Source organism: Miscanthus floridulus, chromosome 13, assembly GCF_019320115.1.
Source record: "Miscanthus floridulus cultivar M001 chromosome 13, ASM1932011v1, whole genome shotgun sequence".
Taxonomy (NCBI): domain Eukaryota; kingdom Viridiplantae; phylum Streptophyta; class Magnoliopsida; order Poales; family Poaceae; genus Miscanthus; species Miscanthus floridulus.
In genome coordinates this window covers 30,356,099-30,375,052 of record NC_089592.1, presented here as the reverse complement: position 1 = coordinate 30,375,052, position 18,954 = coordinate 30,356,099, and the positions used below count along the sequence as shown (strand labels likewise).

At 43.5% G+C, this 18,954-nt stretch overlaps 2 pseudogenes; both read right to left on the bottom strand.

Annotated features, from left to right (window-relative positions):
• Nucleotides 1-4,205: 4,205 nt before the first annotated feature.
• LOC136499674 (uncharacterized) lies at nt 4,206-7,219 on the bottom strand (annotated as a pseudogene).
• A 5,352-nt stretch (nt 7,220-12,571) lies between these two features.
• LOC136499672 (uncharacterized) lies at nt 12,572-14,709 on the bottom strand (annotated as a pseudogene).
• Nucleotides 14,710-18,954: the final 4,245 nt, after the last annotated feature.

Genomic DNA, 18,954 nt, shown 5'->3' with positions numbered 1-18,954 from the left:
AATGACAAGTACAGTCTTCCCGCGGCTAGCTTCAACCTAACCCTAGAGGAGAGGAGAGCTATATGCAATTTCCTTAGGGGGGTCAGAGGGCCGATTGGGTTTTCGGCGAACCCGAAGAAGCTAGTGTTGATGAAAGACCTATCATTAACATACTACAAGGCTCATGATTGTCATGTGATGCTGACAGTGTTCATACCAGTTGCAATTAGGGCTATAAAGCCAGAGTTCCTAAAGATGGCCATCACCCGCATGTGCTACTTCTTTTCGAAGATCTCATAGAAGACGATTCACAGGCAAGAGCTGAGTGACCTACATGAATTCATGGTGGAGACCCAGAACTAGCTAGAGATGTGTTTACCTCTCGCTTTTTTTGATATAATGGTACATCTCATGATTCACCTGGTTCATCAGATCGAGGCGCTGGGCCCTAGCTTCTTGCATGAAATGTGGTCCTACGAGGCCCTATTTTGATGCTGCTGGATCAAGCAACATCAATTCAATGAGATCGGACAGAGAGTCATCGACCTCTAGAATGTAGGCTACCAGGATGACCCTTGGGTGCTCACTGAACGTGTCGCGCAAGTCTTCTATATGTCCGACCCGCAAAGTAACCCCCCCAAAGAAGAAGACAAAGCACGTGGTGGCCTCCAGAAAACAACATATCATCGAAGTTGATGGCGTGGACGATGTTGAAGCTTACAATAAGTGCGATGAGATGCCACTATTCATAGACTTTTGTAAGAAGATCGAGGCTGTGGAAAAGAACCTGCCCAAAGATGTATTGCCATGGGAACGAAAAGGTGTCAAGGGGAAAGTTGTCACGGTGGGCTAGCTAGTTTATATAAGTGTGTAAGTGTTCGTAAGACTACATTCATGTATGTGTGTGTGAGACTATATTTATGTATGTGTGTGTGAGACTACATTCATGTATATGTGTGTGAGACAACATTCATGTATGTGAGACTACATTTATGTATGTGTGTTTGAAACTACATTTATGTGTGTGTGTTTGAGACTACATTCACGTATGTTTGTGTGAACAATGTGTACTAAGAATTTATCAAATTATGAAATTACCAAAATAAAAGTTGTAGATCTCCATGAGTTATTCAACTTTGGTATTCATTACTTTTTTAGTTGAAATGATTTTGGGGTCCAAATTATGGTTTCAACTTGTCTTTTTTCAAATTCCAAAATTTGAAAGGTTCAAATTTAGTCAAATGACAAGATAACTAAAATAAAAGTTGTAGATCTTGATGAGTTGAACAACTTTTGTATTCATCACTTTTACATCTGAAATCATTTAGGGTTTTAAAATTTGGTTTGAACTTGTCAAATTTTAAAATATGTAAAACATTGTCACATCTAAGTTTGATCAAACTTAAATGCTGAAGCATGATTTTAGAAATTTTTAAGAAAAAAACCCATTACATTTGGAGTTAGTATGAGGGAGAACAACTAGTTACAAAGTTTACCCACAGATTAAAAAGAGAAATCATATTGTTCTAGATGTGAACAGTGTGATTTCTTTTTTTTAATCTGTGGGTCAACTTTGTAACTAGTTTTTCTTACTCATACTAACTCCAAATCTGATGATTTTTTTTCCTAAAATTTTCTAAAATCATTCTCTATCAATTTATTTTGTTGGTTTTGTCAATATATACATATGAAAAGTTTGAGCAATTTAAATTTTGAATTTTAAAAAAATGCAACTTCAGACAAGATTTTGGTACCCCAAATGATTTCAGCTGAAAAAGTGATAAATACCAAAGTTGAATAACTCATCAAGATCTACAACTTTTGTATTGGTCATTTCTTCATATGACAAAGTGATAATAACATTGTTCACAAATGTGACACATCTCTAATAAGGTTTTATAAACTATACAAGACATATGTAAGATTAGTGAACAATGTGTGCTAAGAATTTGTCGAATGAAGAAATGACCAAAATAAAAGTTGTATATATTCATGAGTTGAACAACTTTGGTATTCATCACTTTTTATGTTGAAATCAATTTGGGTCTCAAATTTTGGTTCGAACTTGTCGTTTTTCAAAATTTCAAATTTGAAAGGTTCAAATTTTGTCAAATGACAAGATGACTAAAATAAAAGTTGTAGATATTAATGAGTTGAACAACTTTGGTATTCATCACTTTTTATGTTGAAATCATTTTGGGTCTTAAATTTTTGTTCGAACTTGTAATTTTTTAAAATTTCAAATTTGAAAGGTTCAAATTTTGTCAAATGACAAGATGACCAAAATAAAAGTTGTAGATCTTCATGACCTCTACAACTTTGATGTTTATCAAATTTTCATTTGAGATCATTTGGTGTCTAAAAATTATTTTAGTAATTTTGATTTTAATTTTTTAAAACATAAAAATTTTCTCCATTTTTAAAGGTTCAATTTTGTAATTTTAAACTGTTGTAGTTGTTTTAGTCATTGTATATATAAATATATCTATAAAAAAATAATTATAAAATTTTTTACTGTATTATTTATTATTTACATGTGAATTTTGATTTAGAATTTTTTTAAAAAAAAATCAACTGTAGGGGTGGCTTATAACCTCAGCCGCCCCTACAGTGCCTCTGAGGTATATTACAGTGACCGTCGCTATGGGCGCTAAGTGTTGGGCGAAATCGGGCTCCTCCACCATCAGGCTGCCCAATTTCGCCGCCGGCGCCGCCTGCACCGCCACACCTGCTCCGCCGGCACCTGCCCCTCCCTGACCCCTCCACCGCCTCCTCCACCGTCTCCCTGACCCCAACCACCGCCCCCGCCCCATCCACCGCCGTTCCCCAGGCCGCGACACCCGTCTCAGACCTCGACCTCGACCTCCGTCCTTGCCGGGCCGGCTAGGGTTTGGAAGGGCTGCCCAAATTCAGACCTCCGCCGCACCGAGGTCGTTGTCCTCCACCGCTGTAGCCCTCTCCGCATCCGCAAGCCGGGGCCAGCACGCCTGACCGCCCACACCGTCCGTGCCTTGCCGCGCCATACCCGCCGAACGAGAGTGCATCGACGAGCGCCGCCCGCCTGTGGCCACGACCTGCCTGATGCCAAGCTCCCCCCTAATCCACTGAGGACCATCCCCTGGATCTCCCTCGCCGCCCGGACGTGCTCCCACCTCTCTCTCAGTCAAGCAGCATCGCCTGGATCTTCCTCGCCGCGAAGCCCCTTAACCGATTGCGACCAGGTGCGGCAGCGGTTGTGGACCGACCTCGTCAAGGCGAGGTAATCTCCGAATCCCATTGAGGCAATAAATTAGGATGCTCGTCAACTCTGTAAATGTCTATAGTATTAGCGTTAGATTTCATACTCTGAGGGGGGAAGAAATTAGTATCATAGCTACTCGAGTTTGTTTATTTCTGAGCTTGCAACCAATTATAAGCCATGGCTGGCCAACTCTTTAGAATCGATTATAGTTATGATTGCCTATATTCGGCTAATTATTTTTTGTGACTGTACATTTATTCACAAGCATTAAGAAAGCTCTAGCACATCTTAGCTAGATATTTGTGCTTTACTGCTTTTCATTTTTGAAAGAATTGTCCTGTGAGGAAATAAGTATATGGACATAATTTACCTGAATGGTACTCACATTAGAGTAAATGCTCTTTGGATGGTAAAGACTAAAAACACATACGAGGAGCTGAATGATTATTTTTGTACCCACTATAATAGTATTGTGTTGATCTTACAAGGAACATATCATAGCTTTACCTATGCCAATAAGCAGAATATTTCTCAACTATATCTACAGGTTGCTGCAGGCAATGTTGAATTCGAAGGAACTTGCCCAAGTTTCATTTTATAACATATTGAGGTGTCATATCAATTAAATGAAATGGAGTTGCCATTTCATACCAAAAATTTTTTATGGTACCACCACTTAGCACTTTTGCAGTAATTTCTAGAATGTTAGGTCTTTTGGTTGGTGGGGGTAATATACTCGTTTTCAGGGGGATGCCACATGAAGAAACAAAAGAACTCCTTTTAGCTTCATTGTTAGAGATTTTCTAGACCCTTTGAGTTGAACTCTTCAACACGCTGCTTGTGCATTGTTGTGTCGCAAAGCTATTCTATAGTTATGAGGTTGGTAGATGTTCTAAATTTTTATTATTTGTTTTGATCTAGTACTCACCATTAGTGTTGATCTAGTACTCACCACAAGAGAAATATAGGAGATAAATTAAACTTTCTACGTCAGATGCTCCACATAGTTAGGCTTGTTACATGGGCCTAGATGGATGACCCATCCAGAAGATACCATCTGTGGTATATATCTGCTAGAAATGCATCTTTGCTTCATCATAGTCAGTACTTTGGTCTGCCTCTGTACTTGGTACCAGGAGTTCATATCCTCCCATGCTGGTTCCAAATGAGAAGGGCTAGAGCCTACATATAGCAAGTAGGTTTTGGTAGGTTCTTCTATTGGAGTCGAAGTATAAATAGGAGGATCACTGTCTGTTAGGATGTCATTGATTAGAAAACCTTTCTGTACGTAAGCATCATCCATCAATACAACAGATCCTATTTCAAGCCTTAAGGTTTCGTGTGTTTTCACATCAACAACTGCTTCCTCCTATACTTCGACAATTTCAGGAGAATGGCTTCGCTGTTGGAATCAAAATAAACCGTTACCATTAGCTTGTATGTCCACCAAATGTCTTTCTGATCTTCGACTTTGTAGCCTAGAACTATGTTCTATTGCCAGTTCATCTAGAGAATACTTAGGCTCTCCATAAAATTGGATCATTGAGTGAAATATTGCAATGAGAACCTGAAGGGTCCCAATGTCTCCCTAGTTAGCATTCCCAAGTTTGTTCCAAACTAGATGTCGGGTTCATAAACCCGGGGTCCCTCGGGGACCGGCTTCCATGCTAGGGCTCGGCCTAGGAGGACGGCCTTTTTTTCTTCTGGACCAGCCCAAGAATCTAAACTCAACAGACCGGAGCACTCGCTTCAGGCCCTAGCCGCCTTCGGCCCATCTTTTCGACCGGAGCACTAGCTTAGCCTTAGGCCGACTCCGAATGGCCTCTCCGATCGAAGCGCTAGTGTCAGGCCCCGGCTACCTTCGCATGATCTCCACTCGGAAAGCCTAACCTGAGGACCACCTCCGACTCCGACCCTATGACTCCGACCGAGGTTCATGAAAAACCCTGTGCATCGCTATTCTCCGACTGACACGCCAGAACCGACTAGGGCCATCCGACTGGGGACGCCCGCTCGGAAAGAACCAGGAGGCATACGAAGGAAGGCAAGACGGGGCTCATAAGTCAAACCATGGTACCAGGGACCATACCCTGCGGAACATTACTTTACAACCGCCCTGCCATAAACAGTCACTGACTTTTACCTCTACAGTATTGTAGGCGCCGGTCAAAACACCCGTACGGTAAGACCCCCCATGTGCCTTTGGGCATCAACAGTATTGTGGACACCGAAATTCACCGTACCAGGTGAATGTGGTAAAGTCATGCCTCCAGTCGGCGAGACAGCATTTTTTGCAGGTACCGATGTCCTCCAGTCTTGAAGAAAGCAGCTCAACCACCCACATGTACCTAACATTCTACAGTGACATCAACAATATTGCGGGCTCCCACCATTGTCCCATCCCTGTCGGCGTGGGCAACAAGGCTTAGAAACGTCCGTACTCTCTCGCTCTCACTTGTAAAGCCATCCCCTTCTTCTATAAAAGGGGATGTGCTCCCTCTAAACACAAAACAGTTAACCCAAACTGACTTCTTCAAGTTCAGGTTCATTAGATCAATAGCTCACAACCCCTCAAGCACATGCTAGGACACTTCGTTCATAGCATAGCTCCTGTCGATCTTGGCCCTTCTGATCGGACCGACCGGACACCCCGTCTCTCTCTCTCTCTCATTTGTAACCCCACTACAAACTTCGAGCACCTAGGCTTGGGAATAAAGTCACTGACCGACCCACACTAGACGTAGGGCACGTTGCCTAAACTAGTATAAATCCCATGTCATTGAGTGCTAGGCCATCTCCGATCATAACGTACAACAAAACTACAAATATTTACTAGTTGGTCACTTTCTGTACCAACACTAGATCTATGGAAGAAACTAAAATTTTGGCATGTTTCTTTATCCATTCAGCATCACAGTCATAAACATTGTTCAGATCAAAATCCAGCTTGTTCAAATCACCTTGCACTTTTACCACTCCTCCAAACTGTGAATCAACAAGAAGCAAGTAAACACAGTCTAAATTGCGAAGAATAGTGGAGGGTCTACTAAGGCTTCGAGATAGTAGGACACGCAAAGCAAAGAACAGTGCCTCCCCTAAGACTGCAGGAGATGGCTCCTGGTCACCCTGTGCAGAAACCATTCCAATATCAGGTCTCAACAAAGCCAACACGACAACATGATCCCATCTTCCTTGTGAATTCTTCAAATTCTTCAGCAGTACAAAAGTTGCACAAACACCATCGAGTTTTCCACTGCTAATAGCCTTCTCAGCAAGATAAAACTTGGAACTTGAGCTATGTATACAGGCAACTGAGGAAGGCATTGCCTCATCAGGGCCCCAGAAAGTTTCCCACAATCCTTTAATGCCCGCATGAAGGAAATCCTCCAAAGCAAGATATGTAGTAGCTTCAAAAACATCTGATGTTAACGCATATAGAGCATTTGGCATCCTTACTAGCTGCTGAAAAGTAACACCCTCCAGAGCATAATCAAAATTCTGTAATTTAGTAAGGTCAAAAGGAACATAAAAAGCTGGCTTCCTGAAACCACAATCTTCACTATGACCAGAGAACCAATCCTCAAGGCTTGAAGTTAAAAGTTCACTGTCCACAAACTTCCAGAGAAAATCTTTGCATGTTGATGATGAGAAATTACGGTGCCAGCCTCGTGAGGAAGTACTAGACTTCTTTGGTGCTGAACCGACTGATATATGGTCAGGCGATTGGTCTACAAAATTATGTCAAATCCCTCAGTTACCAAGTGTAAAGTTTGTACAGATGGATGATATAATATGAAAGCTTCGAGAAACTATAGGATCCAAGATGAGCGATGAAACGGCAAGTAGCAGATAAACAATAGTGTACTAAAGATAGCAAGTGTACCATGAAACAATACATCACAAGGAAAACTGGCACATAGAAGTTACTCTACAAAGATGTCTACTTGGTTTAATCAATCAATACCTAAACACAATACCAGTACAATCATATATGGGCATGGTTTTCTTGGAGATTTTTCGGGAGGTACCTAACAAGTCCATACAAGTCAAAGAAAAAAGCATAGAAACTTAAATATGGACCCCATATTCAGGACGATTAGAGAACAATCTTCAATCTACTAACAAAAATGACTTCCCAAGTCAACTTGAATTTACCACAATGATCACTAGAATTAGAAACCCAAGAAACATAGAGAATCAGAGATAACCAAATATGAGCAGTAACTTTATTTACTGGACAATAGAATTCTGAGTAACCAAAAGTAGTCACTCATGCAAGGACAATGTAGATCCTCATTATCTTTTCTTCTGTCCATCTTGTTTGAGTCATATAGCATATGCAGTGGGCTAGTCCTGCTTTCTCTTTGTTTGGCTACTACTACTACAAGTACTACTACTACTACTAGTACTACTACTACTAGTAGTAGTAGTACTACTACAAGTACTACTACTACTACTACTAGTACTACTACTAGTACTAGTACTACTACTTGTACTACTAGTACTGCTACTTCTACCACTAGTACTACTACTTCTACTACTTATACTACTTTTTTTCTTGCATCTCTTAGAACAAGGCATGAAATGTCACGAACATCAAAGAGTGCATCCTGATGCCCCGTGAATGATGAGCAGCCATCCCATGGAGAGCAAGAACTAGATGACCAGCTTACTCAGGAGCAGTTCGATAACAAGTTAGAAAAGGGTCTAGAAGTGATGCTTACTTAGGAGGACCTTGTCGATGATGAGGATCCAGTGGGGGGAGCCCAAGGAAGAGAGGGTGGAGAGGATGCCCAAGGCAAAGAAGGGGATGAGGATGAGGATGATGACACCTCATTAGGGGGATATGTAAGTCCCGAGGATCCTTTCCCATGAGAACCCAGACAGAGGCCAACGGAGGATGAGTTGGACAAGGATTTTGATCCGAACGATGAGGTACGGATAAAGCCTTAGTAGCTTGTAAATTTGGCTAATGCTATGGCTATATGTTACCTCTGCTAACACTTTTGACCTGCCGTATACACAGGTTGTCCCTACTCAACCCCTAAAAAGACGACGTCGGCCTCTAGCTCGTCTTGCCAGACAATACGTAGCGGGGCAAAGGAGATCAGAGGAAGGAGCCATAGATACTCACAATGAGGCCTCCGCTCCACAACCTTAGGACACAACCACGACTGAGACTGCCCAGCCAAAGAGGAAACGAGGGGGGATTAGAAAGCCAAACCAATATCACGACAAGGCATGCTATGTGATAACAGAGGTCAGGCCAGACGGGCAGATCCTTGAGCCATATACATACAGGGCGAAATTCCGTAATCACATTGGGTTTGTAGTTAGAGATAAGTTGAACCTAGCTATCTGTGGCTGGAATCTTGTACCTATGAGCCAAAAGGTAGACCTATAGGAGAAGCTGAAGCAGAACTTCAGGTTTCCAGAGGGAACGCACGAGTTGGTACAAGAAAATGCTTTTAAGATAATGGGGCAGAGCTTCCGACGTTGGCGGTCGGATCTGAACAAGAACTTTATCCAATAGAAGTTAACTCCTTTCCACGAGTATGGCAACATAACTCCTAGTCAATGGGAGAAGCTCATGGCTGAGAAGACTTTAGAGGCATCATTGGCCCTCAGTGCCCGTAACAGCAAGCAGGCAAAGAAGAACTAACACTACCCTCGTCTAGGCCCTAGTGGCTACGCTGGCAAGCAAGAGGTCTTTAGGAAGATGGACGCAGAGGCCGAAGCTGCCGGGAATACGAAAGTGCTGAAGTTGAAGCCATGCCTCAAACAGTGGATATACACGAGGAGTGTGGATTCATCCGGCAGTAGCCTCAAGTTTGCTAAGCCGGAGACCGGAGAGGTAGTATCAAAGATACTGAAACTTGCTGAAGACAAGGAGAAGGGCGCATTCAACCCTTCTAGAGAGAGGGATGAGCTTACCGTTGCCTTAGGAAACCTCGAGCACACAGGACGCACCAGGGGGCTTGGGAAGAGGATGTCCTAGAAGCACGAATTCATAGAGGAGAGGCACATGTATAAGAAACATGGCAGAGACCGAGAGTCTAATCTTGAGCGCCAAGTGAAGGCTCTAGTTGAAAAGATGTTGGTAGAGAAAGGACTGCCTACGATGGAGCCACAGACACTAATGGGGCCGCCCGGAGAACTGGCGGTAGTTGATAGCCCTCTAGATGTTCCCAGCAATCAAGGTTCCAATGCAACCGGAACCCCTATCGATCGCATATGGGCGCCAACCAGTTGCAAATTGGTGGTTCCAATGGGCAGGCAAAATGTGATCATTGAGGTGGCAATGGGCATGGCACATCCTCCAGGCGGCACGTGGCACAATAGGGACATCCCGCAGGACTACACTCGGGTCGAGGTGCATACCGTGAAACCTGAGTTCATGACTTGGAAGATAGAACACCCTACTCCCAAGGGGCTTGTGTTACTCGGAGACGTCATGAACCAGTTCATCCTCTGGCATAGACAGGACATTGTATTGACTGAGTCTTCGCCAACTCCGACTGAAGTTCATCCTCTGGAGCGACCCATCGAGGACGGGGAGGTATACTCACCGGCCCATGACCATGACCATGACCACCACACGCTAGAGACTTCTCCACCTCATACCGAGCAAGGGCATGATGACATGCCACATCCTTCTCCACCTCGTACCAAGCATGGGCATGATGACATGCCACGTCCTTCTCCAGCTCGTAGCGAGTAAATGCATGATGAGATGCAACATCCTTCTCAACAAGCGCAGCTGATATATGAACAACAAGTGTCTCATGAATAGCAATTGCCTTGTGAACAGCTGATACATGAAGAACAAGTGGCCCCTAGAGCAGGTGATGCACAAGTTGACAAGGACGTGCCCGAATGGGAAGCTCGAAACAAAATCCCAATCAAGATAAGGCCATCGTATGTGGGCATTAATGATGTCTCGTCGGTGCACAAGTGGATGGCCCATGGCCAGTTCAAGCCTAAGAACAAAGTAAAAGAATTCAGAGCACCAAGGGTTTAACAAGTATCCAGCTGTTGATAACCTCAAATGGTCAAATGATTGCCCGGATAAATATAAAAAAGGCAAGAACTTCCTACCAAACCGAGTCATACAGTGCTTGCCACGTGGAATGAGAAAGTTCCACGATTGGTACTTGCGTGCTCAGATAACAGAACTAGAAATCTTACAAGCATGGATCCCTGACGGCACATTTGGAGCCCCAGGTGGGCAAATTGCCGTTGACTTTAAGGATATCTAGGCATGCTTCCACCTCAGATGAATGGAAATGAATCTAATTCGTATGTGGTGCCTGTAAGTCCTTGCCCTCTCGATATGATATGAATGTAATCTTTTGATTTTGTTGTAACTAACCCGCGCCGTGATTTGTAGAATGCAAGTGGACTTTGTGAGAAAGAGGCCAGCTCTGAAACATGGGTATATAGACCCTTCACCTATAGCATCAACAAATTTTAATTACCCTAAAGAGTGAAAACTAAATTGCAAAGAACTAGGAGGTGGAAAGACACTTAAGGAGAAACAGGACATCAGGAACAAGAAAATATTGGAAGAGTCCCTCAAGGTTACGGCATACATTGCCCTATGTTTTAAAAATCTCCAACAACACGATAATATATAGATACCATACCACTTCAAGTAAGTTCGACTGTATACTTAGCTTTATTCAATATACTTTGTTCGATGCAAAAGAGCTTATGTGTTCCTTCTATGACTAAATTCATGCAGCGATCACTGGATTTGCATAGGCGTCTGGCTCTCACATAGCATGGTATGGGTCTTTGATTCAACAGATTTCCCAGTCGAGACATACAAAGACTTCATAGCGATTGTCAAGACGTATACATATCGACAATCCTCATTTTAGCTACTATGTTTGTATACATACTTGTAAGGTTCAATGTGGGATACTAACAAGTTGCATTTGCTAAAACCATTGGAACAGGGCATTCAGGCACTATGTCTAGGAACATAAGGGGAGGCATCATCCAAATAGGAAGGAAAAGTTGTATGTCAAAACTCTATGTGCGGTAAGTGTCATTTACTTTGGTACTCTATATATTACGTGTCTGTCAATAGCATTACTTAACATCTCCATATGCAAAACACACAGTGCCCCAAGCAGAAGCCTGGGAGTCTACATTGTGGATACTACACATGTATTATGATGAGTACCATCGGTGGCTACAACAGAAACCCTAATCTGATAAGTTTGAACCTCTTCGCTCGTAGTATGAAAAGTTCACATATGTTGTGATATAGTAAACCTAAACTTGTTCTCTTGTAGTTGGAGAAAGATAAAGACACGAGAAGAAACCCATACAAGGATGACGAGCTCTTAGAGATGGTCGGCGACCTTTGCAACTTCATAATAGACCAGATTGTGTACCATAAAGGCACTTACCATCATCTTCTTTCCGACTTAGGTAGTAATCCTCTATACCAACACCTTCGTGAGACTGATAGGCTAGCCCTAGGCCGTTGATGATAATATGGACTTGTGGTATGGTTTGGATCAGACTTTGAAACGGTTTAGACTTTGTTTTGCACGTGGACTTGTGGATTTCTTAATGGACTATGTTATAATGATGGACTTCATAATGGACTATGTTGTAATGATGGACTTTTGTGAATTATGACTTGTGATGATGTTCTAAATAATGATCTTGTGTTTGTGGATGTATATATGTATATTTGTGGCGGTCAGATTCAAATTTGAATTATATATATATATATATATATATATATATATATATATATATATATATATATATATATATATATATATATATATATATATATATATATATATGTGTGTGTGTGTGTGTGGGGTCAGATTTGAATTTGAATTTTTTTTTTGCTGGAAAATCCACTGTAGGGGCGGTTCTTGATTGAACCGCCCTTACAAATACACACAGCAGGGGCGGCTGGTGATACAGCCGTCCACTACAGGGGCGGTTCTTGAGCCACCCCTACAGAGGGCACTGTAGGGGCGGCTGAAAACACCAGCCACCCCTACAGAGGGCACTGCAGAGGTGGTCAGGAAACCGCCCCTACAGAGACACCCTCTGTAGGAACACATTGGGAAGGGTGGCTGGCGCAGCCGCCCCTACAGAGAAGCTGTCCCTACAGTTAACTTCTGTAGTAGTGAATGTTGGCCACACGACATCACTTCAAATATCCTATGGCAAACTTTGCTTACAGTATTTTACATGATCACAGATATTGTCATCTGTACAACAACAGATGAATGCCACACAGACTGTAAAACATACTTTCTATGACAGTAATAGAGGACCCATTTCATACTCTACGATTTGTAGGATTGATGCATGTCAGATGAAGCTGCGTGGAGTCTGATCCCACGCCCCGCTCTCCATCTGTTGTGCACCATAAGCCGGAAAAAACAGTTAGATATGTAGGACGTTAATTAGAACAGAGTAATTGGTTATTAAAAAAACTCTTGATTTAAATAAGCAGAAGAGTAGTAAACGGTTAGTTTTATATTACCTTGATAGGTGAAGTCAACATACAGTAAGAAGCTCCTGGGTGGAAGTAGAGTCCGAACAGTCGTCAGTCGGTACATACAGGGCGTAGATGTTGAACCCGGGAGGCTTGTTAGTGAGCTCTATCCTGCCGGATGCACCAAATAATTTGAGGCGCAGCTTCAGCCAGACGAAGGTGAGGAGCTCCCCTCCTCTGGCCAGCTGCGCCGCGTGCTGCTCAGGCCGCGACTTGCTGGCGGCATAGATGATGAGCCGTATCCACACCTCCTTGATCTCCTCTAGTGTTTCCTTGTCTAGCCGGAGCGAGCTCACCAATTCCTCGAGAGAGTCGTTCAGCCAAATCTTGTCTTGTCGTTGCCACTGTTCTAGCATCGCTACCGAGCTATCTTCAAGAGGCAGCAGGGAAGGGCAAGCAACCATGAGGTATAGCATGTAGCGGGACAGTTTCCGGCACTCCTCCATCAAAAGATTAATATTACTAGTATGAGCTGCTGCTGCATTTGTCTCCATGTCCGGGTGCTGAGCTGACTTACACAGGAGTTGCTCCGTCAGCACATGCATACTGAGGATATAGTGCTACCAAAACCAAGGTCCAAGAACCCTGGGTCGTCCCTGAAAACAGCCTCAAGATTTCGCAATAATTCTCGTGCATTTCCATGTTGGGATACGAAGCGATCGACCCCGTCTACCAGACATTCTAGCAACCCATCCACCTTGACATGATCTCTGTCCAATAGCTTGCTTATAAAGAATATTTTCTCCTTTTCATGGCCAAGAAATGTTGCCAACCTCCTGACCACGGTCATGCATGCATTGCTGGCTGAAAGAGTACCTTGGTTGTTTGCGTTGCTCTTGCTCACTGCCCTTCATCCAACCATAGAAGTTGTACTGTCCCATTGCGTTGGACCACAATGGCCTTTTCGGCGACAACCCAGTGAGGTCACTGGAAAGAAGAAACCAGCTAATTAAACTGGTCGAGCTTGATGCGAAGCTTAAGAATCCTAGTCCACAGCCATGTCCATGGTGACGCCATGAGTCTAACCAAGCCACATACTTCCAGGGAAAGGCATCCCACGAACAATGAGTAGGTGATTGCCTTGTCGACTCTGCCATACCTTCTCCTGTCGCATGCGACGAACACTATGAAAGCAACCAATGCACATACCTGAGAGATGCATCGAAGCAGAACACCTCTCAGTGTTCTAAGCCCAAGAGCCCTGGTGTAGAGATCATCGTACATTAGGCCAAGACAAATCTCCAGCGACTTGGGCCTCTGCGCCGGCTTCTCCAAATGTAACACTTGCCGCAAACCTTGGGGTGTGGCAAACATAATTGATGCACGAGAGACGAAAATGGAAAAGACTGTTGGCATTCGAGATATAGCATCCAAAACAGTTCTCTCTTCTTCAGCCTCCATCCTTGAAGGAACCAGCAGCTGTGCCCCCGGAGGTTGGTACTGATGTCCAGAAGACTCCTCCAGGCTTTCAAACCGGGCACACCTGAGAGACCATGTCCTTTCTCCGTATTTGATTACTCCCACTACAAACACAAATGCGCCTCAAACAAGAAGCGCCACACTGTGTCTTCCGATGGACTTCCAGAAAACATACACAGCAAGGACAACCTGAACCACCATATTCAACAGATGCCTCAGCCACAGGTTGTTGTCCTCCATGGCAAAAGCCGTGATTGTGTCCTGTCCTCCAAGATGGACGAGGAGGAAGGGTGCCCAGAAGAAAGCCAGGCTGTGGGCATCCTCCTCTTGTCTTGACAGGTAGCCAAGGGCATAAACTGCTACCGTGTCTGCTCCCAAATAAGCTATCCAAATGGACAGCCTAATGACTGGGTTGGTGCCACACCGGCGTAGCCCGGCCACCAGTAAAGAAGAGGAATATTTGTATTGTGAAACTTAGAAGAACTAGCAGTTGAATTTCCCAGTCATGGAAGATCTTCACCAAGTTCTCCATTATATATATTGCACAACCCTATATATGTCCAGCTAGGACCACCTGTTTTCACAACAATGTACATAATGATTAGCTTAATTGGTTTCCTATGCGGGTTTTGCTACGGTGCACCCCCTTTACTACCCAAGAAGTAATATCTTGAACAAATCATAGCCCTTGATTTTCAAAGAAAAAAATATTTTTAAATGCAATAATATATTTATATAATTAAAAATAATGGAAAAACAAAGAATATAGCTCCACTACTAAATATAAAGTATCAAAATTCTTTGCGATAGAGATCACTACCGAAAACAGTATAATTGCCGAGTGCCTGAGGGTTTGCCGGGTGCATTCCATTGGGCACTCGAAAAATATCCTATTTACCGAGTGTTTTGAATTCAACACTCGGCAACACACATAGCACTCGGCAAAACCCAACTTTGCCGAGTGCCTAATAAAAAGCACTCGGCAAACACGGACACTCGGCAAAGTATAGGCACGTGCGCTGAGCGTGCGGCGGCCATGTGACGGTCGTTGGGTGCGTCGCCCTGTCATTAGAACTTTGCCGAGTGTCCGTTAGAGACACTCGGCAAAGGCCAGGTTTGCCAGAGTGTTTTTTATTGACACTCGGCAAAATAATGTTGTTGCCGAGTATTTTTTATTGGCACTCGGCAAAATAATAATTTTTTTCCTCTCCTGCCCTCTAAACTTTTTTTACTCTCCACATACAACATGTGGTACTACATGTTAAAATTTGGTATATTTCTTGATCTGTTTGCTATATTTAATTAATTTATTGCATTTAGAGGAATTTTTTTGTTTAAGTCAAATTTGAACCGCAAGTGATTCAAATAATGGAATAAATTGAGTGGAGAAATCATATTCATGTTATTGAGTCCATTTTGGGGCCATACTTGGGAAATGAAAAGAAATTTCAAACATTTTGTTCAGGAAACACGACCACGAACGTGTGGCCGAATGGTTTTTAAATTCTAAAAAAGCAAATGAAGTCTGAAAATGACGAGATTTATCAAGATCTCCTGATATCAACGTGGAGACTATGGAAAAATTGAGAAGGTTTCGCATAATTTGTCACGTACGACGCTTACGAACCGAAGCATCTCCGAAGAAGAATCGTAGCGTTGAGAAGGATCCGGTAAGATTTGAAGTTAAAGTGACGGTCGAATTGGGGTTTGACTTCAAAACTTGTTGTATAGACAATAGACAACATAGATTAGTTCACGTCAAATTTTGGTAATTTTTTGGATCCATTTGACAATTTTAATTTATTAATTGCAATTATAGAATTTTAATTGATATAAATTGAATTTGAGTTATAACTGTATGAAATAATGGATTAATATTCGTAGAAAAATCAAATATGCATTGTTGAGTGAATTCGACAAGGTATTTTCAAATTACATCGTAACAAATTTAGTAAAACACGTTATGAAGAAGGAGGATGGGTGGGCATGAAATATCAATTTATTTTGCTGAGTGTTAACTGTATGACACTTGACAAACAATATAGTTGTTGAGTGTCATATAGTGGACACTCGGCAACATACCCAAGCTGGCCCCACTTACCAGTACCGTACCGGTTGAAAATTGAAAAAAAAACAATGCCAAGTGCCCGCAATCTGGCACTCGGCATACCTTTACTTGGCATACCTTTACTTTGCCGAGTGCCCAATCGCGGGCACTCGGCAAAGCCCTTTGGTTTTTACCCTATCCGTCCACACACTTACTCACACACACTCACACACTCACCCGCACACACACACGCACACCGTGCCGCGCCATCGGACCGCCCTCCACACCGCCGGACCGTCACTCCCCACCCCGCGCCGCTAGACCGCCCTCCGCCGCCGGGCCACCACCCCCCCGTAGCCGGGCCACCACCCTCCGCCACCGGCCGGCCGCCGGACCCCCACCTTCCCGTGCCACCGCTGCCAGCCCCTGCCATCCTGGCGCGTCGGCCCCCGGCGCGACGCCCCTCCTGCCGCCGCACGGTGGCCCGGGCACCCGGCGCCCCTGCCTCCCAGCGTCCGCCGCCGGGTTGTCCCCCTCACCTAGCCGCCCCCTCACCGGGTAGCCCCCCGCACCGCAGCCGGTGCCCTCCCCCGGTCCAGTAAGCCCCCTCCTCCCTCCCCCCCCCCCCCCCCCCCCCCCCCCAATTTCCATTCCTTTTCTAATAATAAATCAATTGCTCTATCTAGGGTTGCTGACCATAAGGAATTTGTTAGTATTGTGTGCTAATCAAGTTTTAGAAGCCTATTGAACACCTCAACATAGTGATGACTGATGATGCTTTGTTCATTCCATTTACTGGGTAGTACAGGAACATACTGAGCTCCCCTGCAACATATTTATAGAAGGCCAGCACCAATTGTTTGAATTGTTTAAGCAAAATAGGTTTCGATATGCATGTTGGCATGTGTTTGAGCTCAGCCAGTATGTTGTAGTTGAATAGCAGTTGATGCATTATTGCCCTCAGGCCTCAGCTTACTTTGGTCATGTGAATATTGAGTTAGCTGTGGTGACTTCGACATTATACCTTGTTTTGTAATTGTTTATTGGTTCCCGAAATTTACTCTTTAGTTATAAGTAGCTGCTCAAGTGATTTATATATATGATTCTTTCATACTATTATCCCTTGCTCGTACTTATAGCTATGCCACTCTTTCCTTTCTTCTCTTGAATTAGACGAATTGATCTTGACCGGGAACGTGCCTTACCTCATTCCATAATTTCATATACGTGGCAAGACTGGAGCTGATAATTAAGAGTAGTTGGTGTGGAGCGGCACTAGTAACTGTTGTTGGATTGAAAGTGGGTTGGTTTGCCTTAGGCCTTGTAAAACGGTGGCGCAACAACATTTTTTTTGGGTTAGGACACTTACTAAAACATGAGCACTATTGATATATCCGAAGTATCCTTTGTACTGCTCACATTTGGAATGCCCATTGCTTTCCTTGACAAATAACATGCCTAATATCCTATTTGATCATTGTATCCATTGATTTTAGTCATTATCCCTCTCTATCTCAATCTGATTAGCCAATTGGTCTTGGTTATCTATGCTTGGCTTCTTATGTTGATGCTCAATTTGATTACACTCCATATCATATGAGTCCCACACAAAGTTGATAATAAAACTCTAGAGTTTTTCTAAACACTTCTTGCTTGAATCTTACAACCACATATCAACTTGCAGGTTTTTGCCGCCGCTCCCTGCCCCGCCCTGCCGCCTAGTTCCGCCTTGACCTCCCGCCGCCCCACAACTTGCTGTCGTTTTGCAAGGTATAAGATGTCTATGTGGTTGTCGGCCATCGTGCCGTTTGTTGCCGAGTGTATGTGGTTGTCGGCTATTGTGCCGTTTTATTTGTTGTAGGTTTTGGAAACCTCCCCGTGCAGGGGAGGTGCTGCCGAAATTTAGATTTGACACTATTATGTTCCTTTTATTGCAGGAGAGGCTATTGCAACGTCCTTAACTCGTCACTTTGCAGGACAGCAAGGTGAGGCATAAAAGACCATTCTTTCCGTATCATGTTCGTATATCATGTAACCTAGCTAGACATCTTCCGTTCGAAAGAGATATGGTTGGAAATATGCAAATCTTTGCATATCTATAGCCGTATCTGTTTTCAATTGTCCATGTTGTTTAGACAGCCCGAGGATGTGTAGATGCGGTTAGTTTCCATGCTCTACTCCGATCTATGATAGAGTTTCGGCAGCATCTCCCTGTTGTTCTCCGGATACACAATCTCTCTTCCAGGACGTGTATTTGGAGAACAACGGAGAGGTGCTACCAAAATTCTATCTCGGATAGGAGTAGAGCATGGAAACTAACCCCATCTATACATCCTCGGCTGGGATTAGGACCTATATTCACCTATTAGATAGTATAGGAACATGTAGATGCAACATGTTTTTTTATATTACTCACTGATATGCTAGAGGATGGATGACCATGAGTGGATGTACACGGGCCGCTCTAGTCAGACTTCGTTGTCCGATGAATGGATTGACAAGACCGATGCTTTCTTGAAACAAGCATTTGCAAGGGTTAAAGGAGCTAGTGTCACTTGGTGTCCCTACAGCAAATGTGCAAACATGTGTCGGCAAACCAAGGTGGTCATGGGTAAACATCTTTGCAAGAATGGATTTACGACAGACTATACCAGGTAGATCTACCATGGTGAAGCCGATCATGGGAGAGATGAGGTCGTGAGACAATGCATCAAGGAATATGATGACGAT